This window comes from Helianthus annuus, chromosome 10 (assembly GCF_002127325.2).
Source record: "Helianthus annuus cultivar XRQ/B chromosome 10, HanXRQr2.0-SUNRISE, whole genome shotgun sequence".
Lineage (NCBI taxonomy): Eukaryota > Viridiplantae > Streptophyta > Magnoliopsida > Asterales > Asteraceae > Helianthus > Helianthus annuus.
The window spans coordinates 145,914,584-145,935,293 of NC_035442.2; the positions used below are offsets into that span (position 1 = coordinate 145,914,584).

General features: G+C 34.6%; 3 long non-coding RNA genes across 3 annotated transcripts; 2 read left to right on the plus strand and 1 right to left on the minus strand.

The window, feature by feature from the left end:
- Window positions 1-3,676: 3,676 nt before the first annotated feature.
- Window positions 3,677-4,840, minus strand: LOC110886086. The gene is made up of 2 exons (XR_002562606.2): window positions 4,301-4,840; window positions 3,677-4,033 (listed from the first exon to the last, which is right to left on the minus strand). It is a non-coding gene; the product is annotated as an uncharacterized LOC110886086 (long non-coding RNA).
- Window positions 4,841-9,707: 4,867 nt separating this feature from the next.
- On the plus strand, window positions 9,708-10,887 carry LOC118483126. The gene is made up of 3 exons (XR_004869630.1): window positions 9,708-10,034; window positions 10,327-10,470; window positions 10,644-10,887. It is a non-coding gene; the product is annotated as an uncharacterized LOC118483126 (long non-coding RNA).
- A 537-nt stretch (window positions 10,888-11,424) lies between these two features.
- On the plus strand, window positions 11,425-13,251 carry LOC110886087. Its single transcript, XR_004869631.1, has 4 exons — window positions 11,425-11,514; window positions 11,641-11,981; window positions 12,061-12,344; window positions 12,973-13,251. It is a non-coding gene; the product is annotated as an uncharacterized LOC110886087 (long non-coding RNA).
- Window positions 13,252-20,710: the final 7,459 nt, after the last annotated feature.

The following is a 20,710-nucleotide window of genomic DNA, read 5'->3' on the forward strand; positions in this document are numbered from 1 at the left end:
TACTTTGATTTGATATTGGGTTTTTACTTTGATTTGATCTTGGGTATATGCTGGGTTTTACTTCGATTTGATCTTGGGTATATGCTGGGTTTTACTTTTGATTTGATCTTGGGTATATGCTGGATTTGATCTTGTGTGATGTTTGTCTGCTACTTTTGATGTTTACGACGGATTTTTTATGATGCTGGTTATTTTGATTTGATCTTGTGTGATGTTTTGGATCTTTTGGGCGATGATGATGCAAAAAAAAACCCGTATACTTTGATGACGAGGGCGCAGCAAGGATGGTGGAGGGTAGGTTTTTGAACCTGCAACCCCTTCTTGCAGCCTCTGATTATCGGAAAAATCTGAGCCAAAACATCGTATTTTTTAAAGATTCCACTCGTTTTTTTTTATTTTTGTTTGTTGGTTTTTTTTTTTTTTTTTGAGGTGTCGATGATGATAACAATATATCTGAGACACCTCTCGAGTTTTCGATTTCTGGGTGCGTATGTAAAATGTAAATCGTAAAAAGTTTTACGTACAACGTAAAAAGTTTTAACGTAAAATGCAAAACATAAAAAGTACAAAGTTCTACATAAAACGTTAAACGTAAAAAGTAAAAAGTTTTAACGTAAAACGTAAAAAGCTTTAACGTAAAACGTAAAAAGTTTTACATAAAACGTAAAAAATTTTTAGTAAAACGTAAAAAGTTTTACGTAAAACGTAAAAAACCGGCGCGTAAAACGTAAAAAAACGTTAACGTAAAAAACTGGCGCGTAAAACGTAAAAAACCGGCGCGTAAAACGTAAAAAACCGGTGCGTAAAACGTAAAAACGTAAATCATAAAAAGTTTTACGTAAAACGTAAATCGTAAAAGTTTTACGTAAAACGTAAAACGTAAAAAGTTTTAACGTAAAATGCAAAACGTAAAAAGTACAAAGTTCTACGTAAAACGTTAAACGTAAAAAGTAAAAAGTTTTAACGTAAAACGTAAAAAGCTTTACTTAAAACGTAAAAATTTTTACGTAAAACGTAAAATGTTTTTAGTAAAACGTAAAAAACCGGTGCGTAAAACGTAAAAAAACGTTAACGTAAAAAACCGGCGCGTAAAACGTAAAAAACCGGCGCGTAAAACGTAAAAACGTAAAAAACGTTAACGTAAAACTTTTTTACGTTCCGTAAAAAAAACGCTCGTAAAAAAACGGGCCGTAAAATACGGAACATAAAAAACAACGCAAAAAAAACGGGGCGTAAAAAAAGTTGGGCAAAACGAGGCGTAAAAAAAATTGGGCATAAAAACGGCGCGCAAAAAAACGTGTAAAAAACGGCGCGTTAAAACGACGTGTAAAAACATGTAAAAAACGACGTTAAAAAAACGGCGCATAAAAAAACGGCGTTTTAAAAAAACGGCGTAAAAAAACGGCGTTAAAAAAACGGCGTTGAAAAAAACGGCGCGTAAAAAACGGCGTGTTAAAAAACGGCGTTAAAAACGACGCGTCAAAAAAATGTAAAACGTAAAAAGTTTAACGTAAAACTTAAATAGTAAAAAGTATAAAAATTTTATAAAAAAATCTGAATTTAAACGGGGCGTAAAAAAAACGGCGCGTAAAACGGGCCGTATGAACGGCACGTAAAAACGGGACGCTAAAACGGCGTGTTTAAAAAAACGGCGTTAAAAAACGGCGCGGAAAAAATGGCGTTAAAAAAACGGCGCGTAAAAAAATGGCGTTAAAAAAAAGGATCGTAAAAACGGCGTTAAAAAACGGCGCGTAAAACGGGACGCTAAAACGACGTGTTAAAACAGGACGCTAAAAAAACGGAGCGTAAAAACCGCGTTAAAAAACGGCGCGTAAAACGGGACGCTAAGAAACGGCGTGTTAAAAAAAACCGCGTTAAAAAACGGCGCGTAAAAAATGGCGTTAAAAAAACGGTGCGTAAAAAATGGCGTTAAAAAAACGGCGCGTAAAAAATGGCGTTAAAAAAACGGCGCGTAAAATCGGCGTTAAAAAACGGCGCGTAAAACGGGACGCTAAAACGGCGTGTTAAAACGGGACGCTAAAACGGGACGCTAAAAAAACAGCGCGTAAAAACGGGGCGTAAAAAAACGGCGCGTAAAACGGGACGCTAAAACGGCATGTTAAAAAAACGGCGTTAAAAAACGGCGCGTAAAAAATGGCGTTAAAAAAACGGCGCGTAAAAAACGGCGTTAAAAAACGACGCGTTAAAAAAACGTCGCATTAAAAAACGGTGCGTAAAAACGACGGTTGAAAAAACCCGGCGTGCAAAAACCGGCCCGCAAAAAAAAATTGTCTTTGTTAAAAAAATTTGAATTTAAAAATGTTTTTACTAAAAAAATCTTTTAAAATAATAAAAAGTAATATAATAAAACTAAAAGGTAATATAATAAAAAAAAAAGTAATAAAAAAATAATAAAGGCAAAAAGACAAAAAAGAGTTATTTTACTTAAATACCCTTTTAGATTAAAATAATAATGACATAATAAGACAAAATCTATTTAATATTAATTTTTGTTACTTTTAATCTCATCCATTCATCTTGTTGATACAAAGGCTAGAAAGTGGTTCCCATGGTTTTTACAACTAGAGGTGGTTTTCATTTTAACGGTCCCCTATATATATATATATATATATATATATATATATATATATATAGGGGACCGCTAAAATGAAAACCACCTCCAGTTGTAAGAACTGCGCGAACCACTTTCTAGCCATTAGATCAAGATGATGGATGGATGAGATTAAAAGTATTTAAAAATAATATTAAGTCTTTTTTGTCTTATTATGTCTTTAATATTTTAATTGAAAAGGGTATTTAAGTAAAATTACTTTTTTTGTCTTTTTATATATATTATATTTAATTACCTTTTTGTCCTATTCATTAATTACTTTTATTTTTTAAACATAATTTCTTTATTAAAAACATTTTTAAATTCTGATTTTTTTAAAAGATTTTTATACTTTTTACAATTTAAGTTTTATGTTAAACTTTTTACGTTTTACGTTTTTTTGACGCGCCGTTTTTTATCGCGCCTAATTTTTTACGCGCCGGTTTTCAAGCGTCGTTTTTTACGCGCCATTTTTTTAACGCGCCGTTTTTTTAACGCCGTTTTTTAAAGCCGTTTTTTACGTGCCGTTTTTTTAACTCCGTTTTTTAACGCGCCGCTTTTTAACGCCGCTTTTTCGCCCGGCTTTTCCACGCGCCGTTTTTACGCCTGCCTTTTTCACGCGTCGTTTTCAACGTGTCATTTTTACGTTAACGATTTTTACGTTTTACGCGCCGGTTTTTTACGTTAACGTTTTTTTAGGTTTTACGCACCGGTTTTTTACGTTTTACGCCAGTTTTTACGTTAACGTTTTTTTACATTTTACGCGGCCGGTTTTTTACGTTAACATTTTTTACGTTTTTACGTTTTACGCGACGGTTTTTTTACGTTTTACGTAAAACTTTTTACGTTTTACCTAAAACTTTTTACGTTTTACTAAAAACTTTTTACGTTCTACGTAAAACTTTTTACGTTTTTACGTTTTATGTTAAAAAGTTTATGGTTTAAGTTTTTTTAACAAAAACGTTTTATGTTAAACTTTTTACGTCTTACGTTTTACGTTTTTACGTTTTACGTTAAACTATTTACATTTTACGTTTTTACAAAAAACGGACAGAGCTTCCTCTGTTTTTGGAATAAGCCGACTACTCAAGTTGTCATTATCTTTTCAAAACTCAACAATATAAACATAATACATAAAATTTCTATCAAAATGCCAAACGTAACAAGTCACTAAAGTATCGGTTCGAGCTCGGTGCGCGTTAACTAAATAAAATCTAAACTAACGTAATAATAACTCGCTACCGAACCGCAAGACCCAAACCGAGACTGAGCCGAAGCTTGACCCGAACAACTCTGAATCTGACCCGGTTTGACTGAGCCGTCGACCTGAAGCTTCCGAACCGGGTTGAACCAAACCCGCACCCACTGACCCGAAACTCGACCCACGGCTGACCCGAACAAAAACTCGAACCATACTTGAGTCTGGCCCGAAATAATCACATTCCACCACCAGATTTCAGTCAACGACAATAAATCCATCAAGATGAAAACATTAAATGTTAATAAAAACATTAGAGTTAATCAAGAAAAAAAAAACCATCATCATCCAAACAAAATTCAACATTAGAGTGAACCATGAAACATAACTACTGTCACAGAAAACAAAAGTCAACAGCATTTGAATTTAAAAAAAAAAAGTAGAACTAACAGATCTACCGATCTGTAATAGAAATAAGTGAGGGTGATTACCGGACTGAAACTTGTTGTCGTCGCTGACCGGATCGGAGCTCCGACGTATCCCCACCTTTACCGTCATCGTCCAAACACCACCACCTTCTCTGTCATCGTTGACCGGATCGGAGCTCCGCCGTCTTTCTTTCTCTCTCCGATCTCCTTCTCCGGTTCCCCTTCTCTCTCATCGAAGGGATGGTGGCCATGGCGGTTCGTTTTCAGGCGATGGTAGTCGGACACCACCACGGCTGTCGAAAGACTCCCACCAACCACCGCCTACCGCCTCTGCCCAACTCCCACCAACCACCTCCCACACCACCGTCATCCGACCGACCACCTCGCACACCCGACTTCCTCCACCGACCAACCACCTGATTTGTGGTTTCTTGAAGATGATACTTTAAAGATGAAGCTGGTGAAGAATTTGAATATAGAGAGAGATGAAAGATGTGGGGATTCAAAAGAGGGAGAGAGATGAGTGATTAATGAGCTGGTGATGTTGATCGAATATCAAGAGAGAGAGAGAGAGAGTTGTGATCTTTTAAAACAAATAGACAATGAAAGATGACAGAGACATATATGGCAGATGATGGAAATGACTATAATACCCTTTAGATTTTAAAATAGTCATGCATATGTGTTATTGTCTGATTGGTTGAGAGTGGTTCTCGTAGTTCTTACAACTGGAGGTGGTTTTCATTTTAGCGCTCCCCTATATATATATATAAATATATATAGGGGGCTGCTAGAATGAGAACCACCTCGAGTTGTAAGAACCGCGAGAACTACTTGATCTGGGTCGAGGTGGACCAATTTTTTTTTTTAAAAAAACGTAGATGCATGTATTGTAAACACATTCGTAAAAAAAAATTAAAAAAATGCCGTGCGTGTAGTTTTTTACACCACAAGTTTGTGGTTTACGAGTTCCGTAACTTTTTAAAATTTTTTTTTTTACGAATGTGTTTATAATACATGCATCTACGTTTTTGAAAAAAAAAATTGGTCCACCTCGCCCCGTAAGGTGTGGTTCTCGCGGTTCTTACAACTCGAGGTGGTTCTCATTCTAGCGGTCCCCTATATATATATGTATGTATATGTAGGGTCAGGATTTAGAGAAAACGGTGAAAAGTATGAGAACGGTTATGGATTGTCAGATCAAAACAATCTATGGACTAGATGAAGCGGTGGCGTTTACGTAAATAACATCACTTTTATTAGTGTGGCGCGCTTCATTAAGGGTAAAAAAGTCTTTTGACTTCTCTACACAAAACGCCATCTCATGAATAAAACGCCATTAAATTACCGCCTTTACCAACATAGCACACACCATCCTAATCTAGAACGCCATTAGATATAAAACTCCAAACTTGTTTTAAACGATAAAGCTGAACAAACAGTGACTGAAACGACGGGACTTAATTACTAGCATTTATTATAATAAAATCTCGCCTAAAGCAACCGCCAAAAAACATCCTATATATATACAACATCTCAGATCTTCCATTAAAACACACAAAACCCCAAACGCCATATTTAGTATATACCATTCGTCTTAGAAACGCCAAAAAACCCAAACATCAAATATCCTCTAAAACAAAACGTTTCTTTGAAATTCAGTTTTATTGTCGGTAAGGTTTCGCTTAATGTAATGCACAAAATCCTTAAGTGAGGATATTGTCCATTTCATTGAGTAAAATCTTATTGACTTTATCCTCAACTTCCATCCAATTTATAACGCCAAAACATACAAAAACATTATTGAGTTTTGTTCTCAATAAAGTTTAGCTGTATGAGGTGGACAACATTGTTAGACATCTTTCTTAACTGAGGTTTAACAATGTTGTCCATCTCATACAGCAAAACATTATTGAGTTTAGCATGATCAAGTTTAGAGGTTTAAGGTACTTTTATTTACTGGCGTTCTTTTTCTCGGTAAAACGCCAAAAAGTTAAAAAATCAAACATCGTTCCTTGGATATTCAATATTGTTCTACGCGAAGTTTCGCCGAATGGATTGTTAGCTGAAAGGTGTAACTCAATAACATTTTGCTGCATGAGATGGACAAATCTTCAAGAAAAAGAGGCTGATGTCAGACTTTGTGCTTCCACACGCCGACAAAAAAGCTACTTCAAAAACATAAAAAACAAAATGAATCTTACGAAAGTCGAAACTGCCAGTGAAGATGTTTCAAAAGAAGAAAGAGATTGGTGACATTGAAGATTTGGAAGATTAATTGTTTATATTTTTTTTAATTTTCTTTTCCAGTTGATTGTTATATAATAACAATGCCATATATAATAAAAACGCCACACAGACAAATGCTTGTGAAAACGCCATCATGCCATAAAACGCATCAAAACTCCCAAACTATAATAAAATTACTTTGGACAAGTATTATAAAAAACCCAAAAAAAAGTATAAAACCAATGTACAAGATAAAATAGAACAAAGTGACATCTTTATATAAAACCTCATCAAAAATAAAAAAGCCAAAATCTCGAAAAGGTAACTAGAAACAGTAACTGCAAAACAGTTAAACTAAAGCGACGGAAACTTTATTATCAAAAACATATATTATATTAAAATCTAAAACGCCAAACTTGAAAGATGGGACGTGTTACAGACTTCAGAGATAAGGCTTATCAAAAACAGTAATTACAAACAGTAACTGAAATGACGAATACTTTATTATAATAATACACCGCCTAACCTACGCGCCAAAGACATCCTATAAAATGATACCTCTCAGCAACTTCCATTTGATCACACCAAAAAAAACAAACGCCAATATTCCTAAATACCACTCACTGTAAAACACCAAAAAATTAAAAAAATCAAAGATGGCTAACATGCTTTCTTGGATATTCAGTATTGTTCTTCGTGAAGTTTCACTGAAGGGATTGTTAGGTGAGGGGAGTAACTCAGTAAGATTTTGCTGCATGAGATGGACAAATCCTCAAGAAAAAGATACTGATGACAGCCATATGTCATTTTGTGTTCTTTGTTCTTGAAGAAGACTTGGATGAGGAGAAGAGATCAAAGACACTGAAGAGTGGGATGATTATAAAGATGAAGATCAAGTTGGAGAGCAAAGCGAAAAACCCACCCACACGTCATCGATCTATGTCCCCAAACATCCACAAAAGCCACTTCAAACAAACGAAGAAGCAAAATAATCAGACCGATGGGTTTGTTAAGTTTTACATAAAACGCCATATATTTGATGACAGTTCTTGTAGTATTAAAGAAGAGAGAGACTGATGACAATGAAGATTGTGAAGAGAGATCCGATTAGGATTTTTAATTTATTTTTTTCGCTTCTATTTTTTCCCCTATGGTTGTAATATAATTTTCCGATTGTAAAACACCAAGATACCACAAACGCCAAAATGTATAAAAAAAAATAATAGAACAATGGGCCATCTTGTCTAAAATGCCTTTGAATCTAAGAACAAACAATGGGGCATCATCCTAAAAAGTCCTGGCCATACTTAGTATGGATGAAGCCATTCAGAGAGATATTCTGACCATTGGGGTTCCAATGGCCTACGATTTGGAAACGCCATAAACGCCAAAATATTAATACAATGAAACCATTAAAACGGCATGTAATTATTGAATTTGGTTAACACCAAAAAATCTTAAACGCCAAAAATGAAGCAATATTGTGAAAAGCGGAATTGGAAAAGCGGAAGATAAAATGACAAAAAAGCCCATACGCCCTAATTAGATCGTGCGCCACGTGTTGGGCCAGGATGCGTTCTCACCGTTCTCACACTTTTGGGCGTTTTCTCCTGATCCCGTACCTGTATATATATTAAAAACTTTACATATGAGAAAAATGCTTGAAATGCATTGTTTATTCATCACTCCTATAATTCAATATATATATATATACACACACATATATATACATATATATAGGGGTTGGTTAACGTCCAATGTTCCTTAACATACGATGTGTACGCTAGGAACTTACGCACGTTATAAAACTCAAAAACCCTAATCACGCATGTTGAAAACCATAATCACACATGTTGAAACCCATAATCACGCATGTTGAAACCCATAATCACGCATAAACATAATCACGTATGTACAAAATCAGAAATCATGCATGGGGTAAAAACCCTAATCACGCATGTTATAAAACTAATCACGCATGTTATAAAACTAATCACGCATGTTATATTTCCCCAGCGTACGTTAACCCAGATTGTACAATACACACACTCTCTCTCTCTCTCTCTCTCTCTATATATATATATATATATATATGAACAAATTTCATTTATTTATGGAATTAAGCTACACATGTGTAGGTAAATCTTTAAAAATATAAATGAATAAATTAGTTTACTAGTTTTTATGTACAAAAAATCTGTATTTGTATAATAATTATATATCTTAGAAATATGAACCGCTTATAACGAAATTAAGGGTCTGTTTGGTATGGGGTAATGGAGTGGACGAGGAAATGAAATAGACGAGGTAATGGAATAGACAAAGAAATGAAATAATTCATTTCATTCCATGGTCTTGTTTGGTTACCATGTAAGAACGGAATGAATCATTATCTTGTATTGTTTGGTAGGTAGGAAAAGAAAATGAATAAAATCGGCAATGGGTGGCGGTTATGGGTTGTGGCGATAGTCGATGGCGGTGGTGGGTGGTGGCGATGCTGGTCGGTAACGGTGGTGGTAGTAGAGGTGGCGACGGTAACATTGATGTCCGGTGGCGGCGGTAACGCCAATGTTCGGTGGCGATGATCGGTAATGGCGTCGATATTCGGTGACAGGGAGCGGTGGTGGGTGGTGGCAGCGGGTGGTAGAGGTGGTCAGTGGTGGTGGAACGAATTTGAGGGAATGGAATGTCCTATGTAATGGGTGATTCAATTACCTTGACCAACCAAACACATTTTTTTCATTCCCTTGTAATAGTCCATTGCATTCCGCCTCGCATTCCTACATACCGAACACTACCTAAATGATTTAAATTTTTCTTTTGTCCCGGAACAATTTAGTGTACTTACAACTACATAAAGAACCGGTTTAGATAATTAATCAATAGCAATAACAATTTATTCAACAAGCGTTTAATACTATGCATCTATTGTGTCACTTGGTAGAGGCGCATGCCTCTTAAAGGGGTTGTCTCATTTTTAAACCTGAGCAATGAAAGTATCTTAGTGTAATTGGTTTAAAGTAGAGTAGGTTATCATTCTCCATTTAAAAAAATATATTTTTTCATCATGTGTTTAATACTACGCATCTATTGTGTGATTTCTGTTTACGAATAGAATCTATTTCATGTAAGATAAGCACTACTACAAATAAAGCCAACTGCCACCAAAATTTTCTACGGAAAAAAACTGTAGCAAAATAAGAAACATTGTGGTGGCAACATATGAAGTCTTAAATTGCCCTAGATCATCACACGCACACATCGCATATTTACGCCTCATCTCTCATCTCCGATCACACGCACATACTCATCGCATGTATATGAATCCTGCACCAAGTCGCAATCAAATCCTGCAATTAGATCGCATCTAACTATGATTACACGCACACATTCATAATCGTTCCTCGATTCATCATGTCCTGTTTAGCTTAAACCTTAGATTCATCGATTCATCCATCAATCTAAACCTAGATTCATCAATACATCTGTTAATCAAGTCCTGATAATGATTCTGCTTCTGGCGACCTCAATCTAGGGCTTGTATCAGGAACAAATCTAAACGATTCCGGTATGTTCTTCTAATTACTGTTTTTGTTGTGTTTTTTGTATCGTTTTTGATGATTTTGAAACAAATCGAGCTGCAATTTCCTGTAGATTTAGAAATCTAGGGTTTTTTTCATACTCGAGGAAGACGATGATACACAAAGTACGATTTTCGATAAGTATTTGTAACAGTTACATATTAACTGAGTGTTGTAATATCAATAGATCTTCCTGAAATCTACTAAAGTTGATCTTTACTATTTTATAAAAATTCTCATGAACATATTAATGAATGCATATTTACTCGTGTGTTATAGCTTTATTATGCTCTCTAGATTCACGAGAAACAAGTTCAGTCTCGAGTCTAAATCCATCATTGGCGTTGAATTCGCCACTTGCAGCATCAGTGTTGATGATAAAGTTGTTAAGGCTCAGATTTGGGATATCATTATCCAATAAAGGTACATATTAACCCTAATTTATCATCGATTTCACAATTAGATTTAGTAGTAAAGGTTTATGTAGGATTTAGGAATCTTTTATATTAGTATGCTATTATTATAACACTAAAATTTAGTGAAATTTTCTTAACTTATGCAAGTGACTCAAACATTTTTATTTATCTTTGATGTAGTCAGCACCATGGTGCAGTCAATGGAATTCTAGTTTATGGTGTGATCCAGATGAACGGGATCGCTATTGAGGTGGAGTGTTATCTTGTCGCTTGATCGCTATTGAGGTGGAGTGTTATCTTGACACCATAGAGAAATGTTTTCGTTGTTTTAAATCTTTGTAAGCTAGTTTTATTAGGACACATACTAGTGCTTGCTTATCATATAAAAGGTTATTAGGAGGTAGCAAGTGCTTTTTGATGTTGATAAAAGGGACCAAAAGTGTATATATATATATATATATATATATATATATATATATATATATATATATATATTCATCAACTCTTGAGTTGACAACTAAAGAAGCCCTTATTGATTGGTGGTACAAACATGTCACTTGCTCTTGATCAGCTTATTTTTTTTCAACATGTTTTAACAATACACCTAGTCATTTAGGTTTTTAGTACTTGTTATACTAATGCTAAAAGGTGACCTCTTGGACAGTAATAGCAAGGGATATTGTAGTGATTTTCTGAAGAATAATTGATTGTTTTAGTTAGCCTCTTTTTGTATTTCTTTGTAGCTTTATTTTGCATTAATCAGTACTTCTTGATATGATTGGTAGGGGTCATTTTGAGGCAGGAATTTCATATTTTTTCAACTAAGGGAGAGATTTTCTCTAGAAATTTATTTGTTTTAAAGCTAAATGAATTATGGATTATGACAAGTTATTGATGGTATATATATATATATATATATATATATATATATATATATATATATATATATATATTTCATCACATTCAATTGTAGCTCATGGAACCTCTATTCTCTAGAGCTGATCCTACAATTTTGCTCAACATTGCAATTGATGGCTTAGATGATCTTTAGGTATGCTGAAGATATTTGGATTACATGTTTTACCGGTCTATTCAAATTAGCATCTTACATAGAGATGCTATTCAACAGATCTAATTCTAATTTATTTTCTACACGTTTATCCTTCAGTTGTTTTAGATCTTTACTTGGAAGGTCCATTGAACAATTGCTAAAAGTTATAGAAAAAGTAGTCTCGAAACTTCTGCTCCCATGTGTTAAAACGGTTGGGAACTTGGCTAGAACGTTTCACGCCGGCCACTGAGTGTTAAATGATCCAACCATTGGTTCAACTTCTTGATGAACGCTAGGCTGAGATCACCAGAGCAGCCACCATAGCACTGACCAAGTTCGAGTGCTCGAAAACTATCTCCACCTTGATCATTCAAAAGTTGTTATCAATGCTGGTGGTGCAAAACATTTGATTTAGTTGGTTTACTTTGGTGAACAAATGGTTTAACAAATTTTTCTGACATCGTCCGGTATAATATTTCTTTCTTTATAATTTAACAATTTGGTGGTTATGGTTTTTTCGGTTGATAACTAATTATTGTGGTCCAGATTTATAATCAGCTTGGTGATATAATGGAGTGCCTCAACTAGCAAAAACAATGAACCAGATATTTTGCAATCCGGTCAAGCACTTTTGAAGTTATCTCTATTGTCACTCATGATCAAGATGGCAATCTTAAGATAAAGTTACATATTTACTTGTTTCTTATTGCTTGCAGATTCTAGTACAACATATCAAAGCAGTGCTACCGGGGTTGAAATCACGCATTAGTGCACAATTAGTTGTTGTGGCAAAGGAGTATGCTAGCTATGGAGAAAGCATAGAGTCAAAGGTACCCATGAAACTGTTTTGTGATTTTTTTCTTTTAATGGTCTTGAGTTGTTGAATGATTTTGTACAGTAATTTTCATGACTGATTACATTGATACACATACATCTGCCTGGCAAATCCGACCCGAGTATCTAGTTTTGGGTCGATTTGGGTCTTCAATGAACACCTATTGGGTTATTATGGACATGAGAAAAACTTCTGGGCATACCTAAACCAAAACTAAACTGTGAACGGGCCAGGATGGGTCTTTACTTGGAGTTGAGCGGGATAGAACGGGTTGCCTAGTTATGAGTGAGAACGTCAGAAAAGGGTTAGAATGGGTGATGCGTCAACTCGTTAAACATCACATAACTGCCAGAATCGTGTTGGAGTAGAGTGGCGGAAGAAAACATCACTAAAACACGATTAGGGTTCACACCCAACCATAATCTTAGGGTTTTGGAAGTTTTTCTTAGAGATTGAGTTGTGTTTTTTGTATACGGTTGTAAGTTAGTTGATGTAATTAGAGTGCTAGCTGTAATCGCATAAGTTTACATTGTTCATAAGAAAGTCACAAAATTTAGTTGTGTTCTTTACTATGGCTATTGAATTTAGCACCTCTACTTATAAATAATGAATTGTTTTTATAGGTAAGTGGTGCCAGGGATGAAAACGGGTATGGGGGGTGTGGATAAAACGTAATATAGCTTTACGTATACAAATATAAATAACAGGGTATACAAAGGAGTATAGTAACATTATGGTGATTGGGCCCAACATCCACACTACCCCTGTCGAAATAAAGGAAAAACTTGCACACTATGCACCACATAGAGGAAGCTGTTGCACGATGCACCTGTAACTGCATGGAGATTTATGTTGTTGCTTTGTCCCAACAAAGAGTAGTCAAAGAAGTCACCCAATGGATGTCTAAGGTACCTACCATTCATCATATTTAGTTATCGCATATATTGTAATAATTTAACCAACTAGTTTTACTTTCACAAACTAGCAGGATTAGCGGGATCCTGGTTTCCAAGATTTATGATCACTGTTTTCTGCTATACAATACGGACACCACACGCCACATCTTTCACGTCTCAGCTGGACTTGAATCGTCAGGATAACTTCGGTTCAAAATAGCTATAAACAATTCTAGTTTGAATTTGGATGTTTAACTTTGTGTATTTGATTTGGATGTTTTAATTTGTGTATTTTGATTTTATTGATTTGGATGTTTATTCTATGATGAACATTGGATGTTTGTTATGTTTTTGAAATTTAACCATTTTATGTTATGCTAGTAGGTATAAAAGGATAGTAGTAAAGCAAAACTGTAGCAAAAATGTACAAAAAGGATAGAAAAACAGTAGCAAAATGGTGACAAAAAGCGATAGCAAAATGGTGACAAAAAGTAAGGGGTAGCAAAATGTTAACAAAAAGTGTTAGCAGAACGGTGGTAAAAACAGTAGCAAAAAATAAAACGGTAGCAAATAGGTGGTAATAGGGCAATTGCTACGTGTGTATTTCCTACCGAGTTTTTGGTGGCAAAAGGGCAAATGCCACCGTTTTTGCGAACGAAATTGCAGTAGCAAAAACCCTATTTTCTAGTAGCGAAGGTATGATAATGTCCGAGAAAATGAGGAATTTGGATTCTAATATAGCAAAAAGTAACCAAGATTCGAATGTTGTGTCTATGTACAAACGCAATTTAATGCAATCCAGCATATATATATAACGCTGAACACCATACATCCCAACAACCCGCACTCGTTTATATCTCACCCCACTCACATACATGATACCTACATAAAATCATGCATACATATCAACTTGGTGAAATGAGAAGGTCTTCATCACGTGTTATCTAGACAAACACTAAACAAAAGTACACAAAGAATGTTCTAACATTCAAAGCATCTAGATGCTCTAGCTCCACTCACTCCACTTAATATTGTCTGAAAATCAATTTTTTTTTTTTTTTTTTTAGAAGTCATTTAAATAGCTAAGTTCCCAATTTTATCCTCTTTTACAAATTCAAACCACTTCATGTTTGATAAAGTTACTAACGCTTGGTAAGCTTATTATAACGTGTTCAAAAATCAATGTGAAGAAGTTCAAAGATAAGATTCTAGAGAAAAAATGATTTCGAATACAAAATTGAAATCAAAATGATTGCAATTTGGTGATCTTCATTAGAGATATCTTTCATCGATAAAGTTATTAACAGATGCATGCCCTTTTACTTACACCTAAAATGTCTGGACGACTCCAACAAGGTGACAAATACCCCCTATTAGCGACGACACTAATAGCGTCGAGAAGGGCCAATAGCGGCGACACATAATAATAGCAGCGACCCTTTACCGTCGACATGTCACGGCTAAAACCTTTAGCGGCGAGAATCATGGTTTTTAGCGGTTTCTCTTGTTTCTCTTGTTTCTTGTAGTGACCCTTAGCCTATACATAAGGTGTTTCTAAAGGTCACCCACAGAAGGTTTGTCAGTTTTTTAAGTTTATATCAAATATGCCATATTCATTATGTGATCATTATATATGATTTACGATATTACAAACTTGAATAATTATTACTCTTTTATAGTGTTAAGATCAAATAAAAAGTTTATTTTGCCTAAGTAGGATAAGAAGAAATCTTAACTATTCATTTTTCAAATCAATGGTTAAAATGAAAGTGTAGGAAAAAAAAGGAGTGCAAAGGTATCTTGAGAAAATCATATTTATGTAGTTTCTTCATCCACATGCAACACATATACATATTCCACCCCCATTTTTTAAACGTTCATAACTTTTTTATACCATAAAAATTTCACCGTAAAATCGAGCATCTTTTTATCTTTAATTTGAGTACCATATTGCTATATAAAATATGAAGACTAAAAAACCCACTAAAATGTGTTGTATTTCTATGTTGTATAACATTTTTTTGTGCTGGATTTTTGTACTATATTTTTGTGCTGCATTTTTGTATTATATTTTTATGCTAAATTTTTTGTGTTGAATTTTTGTTCTCAATTTTTTGTGCTGGATTTTTTTGTACTACATTTTTTTACTGAATTTTTTCGTGCTATATTTTTTGTACTAGATTTTTTTTGTACTACATTTTTTATGCTATATTTTTTTGTAGTAGATTTTTTGTGCTAGATTTTTTTGTACTAGATTTTTTTGTTGTATTTTTAAAAAACAAAAGGGGTGTCACATGTAAGGACCAAAATACCCTTTATTCCTACTTATTAGGAGTGTCATATGTCATAATCACAATCCTTCTTAGGTTACTTAGGAAAAATCTACTTTTTAGTGGATCCTTCCTCCTGTTTTATAAAAAGTAAAATTCGGTTACTTCTTTATTTTATTCTCATGTGTGATTTGATATTATTCCATTTTAAGTCATTTAAAACAGTTTTAACTTTGTTAATAACAAATGTTGATTGATAAGTATATGTATAAATAAAACTAATAATTAAGTGTAATATATTTTAATTATTTGAAGTATTTAATACCAAATGAAAATGATAATTTGCTCTTTTTATCTTTGATGACAAAACAATACTCTTTTCTCATATTTTAGATGATAATTTACACTTTAACCATGTCATTCTTATCTTTAGACATTGGCTTATATGTTCTCATGTGGTGGAAGGACGACGAATCACAACCTTGGTTTTAGACTTTAAGATGTACTGATGGAGCAAATAAATATTACAGAATCTCCATTTTATTAAAACAAATCCCCAAGTGAGTTACGTAGGAATCTTAAAACCCTATTTTTATTTAATTTACCTTTTTAGCCCACTTACTTTTAATCAATGTTGCAGAAATCGGCGCCTAGGCGCTAGGCGGCCACTTACTGCCTAATTTTGAGCTAGTCGGTCAATTAATCGGCCATGGTCAAAGTCGGTCCTAGGCGGTACTAGGCGGTCAAAAATCGGATTAATCGGACTATATTAATCGGTCAAAATCGGTCCTAGGCGGTCAAAATTGGTCAAAATCAGTCAAAATCGAACCATACTATCTGAAACTTGAAGTATTTATGTGAATTTTGAAGTATTATTTTTATATTATTGGGTATATATATATAATTTTGAAAAAATACATATAAAAATCCCATTCCGATTAATCCCGATTAGTCCCGATTAATCCCTAGGCGGTACCTCACCGCCCGACTAGCGCCTAGCGCCTTCTACAACATTGCTTTTAATAAATGTTTTTGATCACCTAAATGTTTAATAAAATGCATTACAAAAAATGAAACACTTGAAAGTGTGTTGCGTTAATAACATTTGTAACGGCGAATCCACGACACCCACGAACACCAGGTGATAGGCAATAGAAAGTGATGGTACGAATATCGCGTTGTATGGATATGCTTGTAGTTGAAGGACGAGTAGTGCTATCACAAGTTTTAGTATAAAACTAATCATATTCTTATAACTTGACATGTAATTCACTACAAGAAATCCAAGTATTAGCGGCGACATCTAAAAAGTCGCCGCTAAAGGTCTTGATCCGGGAGACGGGCTTTACAAAAGATCTGGACCGTTATTTGCTTATTTGATCCAATGACTAGGATTTATCCCTGAATAAAGCATGTCTAAAAAGCTCACAATCCATTTTAGCAGCAATGTTCCCTCCAAAATTCTTTGTAGTGATTACCATTGACGTTAGTATCGGATCGACCAAGCCAGTCAATCGGACTAAAAACCAATTACGTAACCAGTCTGGTTGAGTTCATTTGAGTTATCTTTAATTGAATCGGTTGGTTATAAGCATGGTTGTAAAACAAGGTCTCCAAGGCCGAGTACTCCCCGAGTAGTCGCTACAAGGTAGGCTGCCGAGGCGACTTTCTTCAACTCCGACTAATTACTCGGAATCGATCAAATGCGGTCAACATCGGTCAACATCGGTCAAAATTGGATCTAATAGGTCAACTTGAGCCGATTTTGACTTAAAATAAAATAAAACATAATTTCAATTCATATCGTATTAAAGAATGAATATCAATTTCACGTATTTTGTTATAGGGTGAGAGTTGGCTACAAAGTCCAATTTTTCTACAAAGTTATAAATATTAGTAAATTTATGTTATTTGAAACATATTTAATTTCCGAAAACTAATTTCTTTATAATTTGGCATGTCCGAGTACTCCCCGTGTACTCTCCGCCTAGGCCGAGTACTCTCAACTCCCCGGTCGACCGACTAGGGAGCGCCTAGCGACTTTTGCAACCATGGTTATAAGCAGTGGCGGAACTAGAAGAAAAATTCAGAGGTATCCTAATTTTTTTCAGCATACATTCATACAATATAAATGAAGAAAAAACGATAATAAACCAATGTTTCCTTCAACATCCGATAGACGAGAAGGCCACATATTTAATTCGGTTTTGCAAATGTATCATCTTTTCCGGTAGTTAAAAAAGAACTATTAAATGGGGGGGGGGGGGCGATAAATAGAACTGAGTTGTTTTACATCCTCTCGTAAGTTATTCGATTGTTTTACGTAGTGCCGGGCCACCGACAATTTCATCATTTAATAATTCAATTTCATATAACTTCTTTTATTGTTATTTTCATTGAAGGATTTGATGAAGTCTCCACACTTAATTTAAGATTCTCAAAATAGTTTTTGAAAAAAGGGTTCTATCACATAACACAAAATTTGACAAACATTTATATAAAATTATCTAAATACATAATCAGATATCTTACATATATAAGTTATTTATAATATAAAATCAGATAAGTGTTGCCTACATCTTACCAATTCTTAATTGTTTATCAAAATAACAATTAAAATTAAAAAAAAAGAAAAAAAGAGAGAAAAGAAGTAGTAAAATTTAAAAAAAAAGAGAGAATACTTCATAAATTACGTGGTGAAAGATGACAAATGATGATGTGTGTGGCTTAGTAACTTTTGAGCTGGCTATAGAAAACTTAGAAAATAAAAACAACAATAAACTATCAGGTTTGACTTTTATAACTTATAGTTGTGCCAACTCTTTACAAGCCCATAAAAAACTTTTAATTAACCTAACCTCTGATACATCATCTTCTTCACAGCTCGCCGACCTCTGATACGTGCCGGAAAACTTTAAAACCTCTTTATTTTCTTTCTTCTTTCAAGTCTAGTGAGGCTTAGGGGTATCCTAATATTTGCTCAGGGATATCTCATACATAAAATGGGGAAAGACAAGAAAAATTTTACCCTTCGTCAAAAATGTTGAGGGGTATCCCAGACAACCCCTGCCTCCCTTGTAGATCCGCCCCTGGTTATAAGTCCGACCTATTGAACCAGCGAAGCTGACCGCATGGATGAGCCGTATCTCAAAGGTTTAAATTTTATGAATGTTTTTTTAATCTGATCATCTACTAATGTATTTACCAACATGTTTATTTAATGAGTTACATTTTGCTAGCATTGTAAATACACAGCAAAATATGACATAGTTCCATATTTTGTTTAAATTAGTTCCATATAATTTTAGTTAAATTTTAAATTGTTTATAACATTATTCGATTGTGTACCCATATGGTGACCACTAACTCATTTACCGATCCAATTACAAATGCAATGCATAAAGAAATAGAGAAGCGTAAAATAGGGGTTGAAAAGAAAAGAATATTTGTGTTCCTATAAAATGAAGGACAACCACTTGCAAAAGGAATGACTTTTAGCTCGCTACGTATCAAAGTTCAAAAAAAAAAAAGCCTTTTTCAATGGGCCTGAGATAATGGGAAGCAAGAAAACCACACAGAAAACATCATGACTCAAGACAATCTATTCGAGAAAGAAAGTACACCAACTTGATCACTTATAGGACATATAGGACAAGGGTCGGGTGGATGCCAACTCCTCGTTTTTGATATATTCGGCTTTACAATGATTTTGATCAACCAAGTCTTCACACTTTACTTCTGAATGTTTAGTTTTCTATAGTCATTTATCTACATGGATGGCTCGTAAATATTGTGTTTTTGAGTTTTTCTTTATAATGCTAAGATACATATGGCTTGCGAGGAGCTACAACATGCTTGAGATACATATGACTAGCGAGGAGCTACAACATGCTTGAGTTAATTGGTTGACCTAGTTACACATAGTTTATGCTCTAGCGTAATTTATGCTCAACAATGATGGCCAAATATGTTTAAGTGTACAATGCAACTTGTCTTGTTGTTAAGAAATATGATAAGCAGACTCAAATTGTTAACTCTGTATCACGACCATAAAAGTTATAGTGTTATAACTTAGTTGTCATTGGTTTCTCGAACAATAACAATACGAGTGGAGTTGTGTTATATCTTATTACAAATTTCTTCTTCATACATGAACAAGTAGAGGAAAATAACCTTTGTATCAAATACATTATCACTAAAGATATGCTATAGGATCCATGACTAAAGGTCTATGTAACACCTCGTAAAATCACGACCAATATAATAAAGACACGTGTCATGGGTTTAAACGTGTAAGGGATTATTTCCGAGGGACTAAAATTGTCAAACAATGTAAATATGTTAGTAAAAGGGATCCAAAGTGTCAACATGCCATTCTTGTGCCTCTGATTGACCTCACACGACGTTCGTATTCTTTAACGAATAATTTATCGAACTTAGAAAGTCGTTTGTGCTCAAAATAAGGATCTTATGAAACATAAGGGTTAAAAGTGTCAACATGTTGAAAGTAACCTCTGAGTGACCTTTTAACGATCCCAAGAACATTGTAATAATTGTATATTTTGATCTCAAGAATGTCGGATATTAATTTTGTGGAGTTTCGAAGAAAACAAGACTTTTCGGGTGATCGTACAACTAACCGGGAGCTTAACGGAGTTAGTTTATGACCCAAGGCCTTAAAAGTTAACTATGGGGGTCCAAAATGCAATAAATGGAACTTAAATAAAGGTTAAATGGACCAGGGACTGAAATTGCAAAGTTGCAAAAGTGTTTACCGGAGATAGCCCTTTACGCGGGCCGCGTAGACCCAAGGCCAACTCTTACGCGGGCCGCGTAAGAGTGCCAGATGTAGAAAATGTGGACAGCTGCATGTACAGCCAGTTGCACCGCCTTTGCATGCTTGTTTTCGATTCCAGGGACTGAGCCAACAGTATTTCATGCATAGGGGACACCTGGAATCATCAGAAATCATTGTAGGGTCATGTGGAATGATCTTGTGAAGTTTAAAATCCTATATAAGGCACTTGTTGTTGCTCTTGTTCATTTGCATTCTCAAAAATCACTTCATATTGCTTTCTCTGAAGCTTCCTGAAGTTCAAGCAAGTTTTCTTTAGTCCCAAATTCGTGCTAAGGACCATTGTAAGTGTTCTTAGCTCCCTAAGTTCAAATTTTATTAGTTTAATGACCAAAAGTCA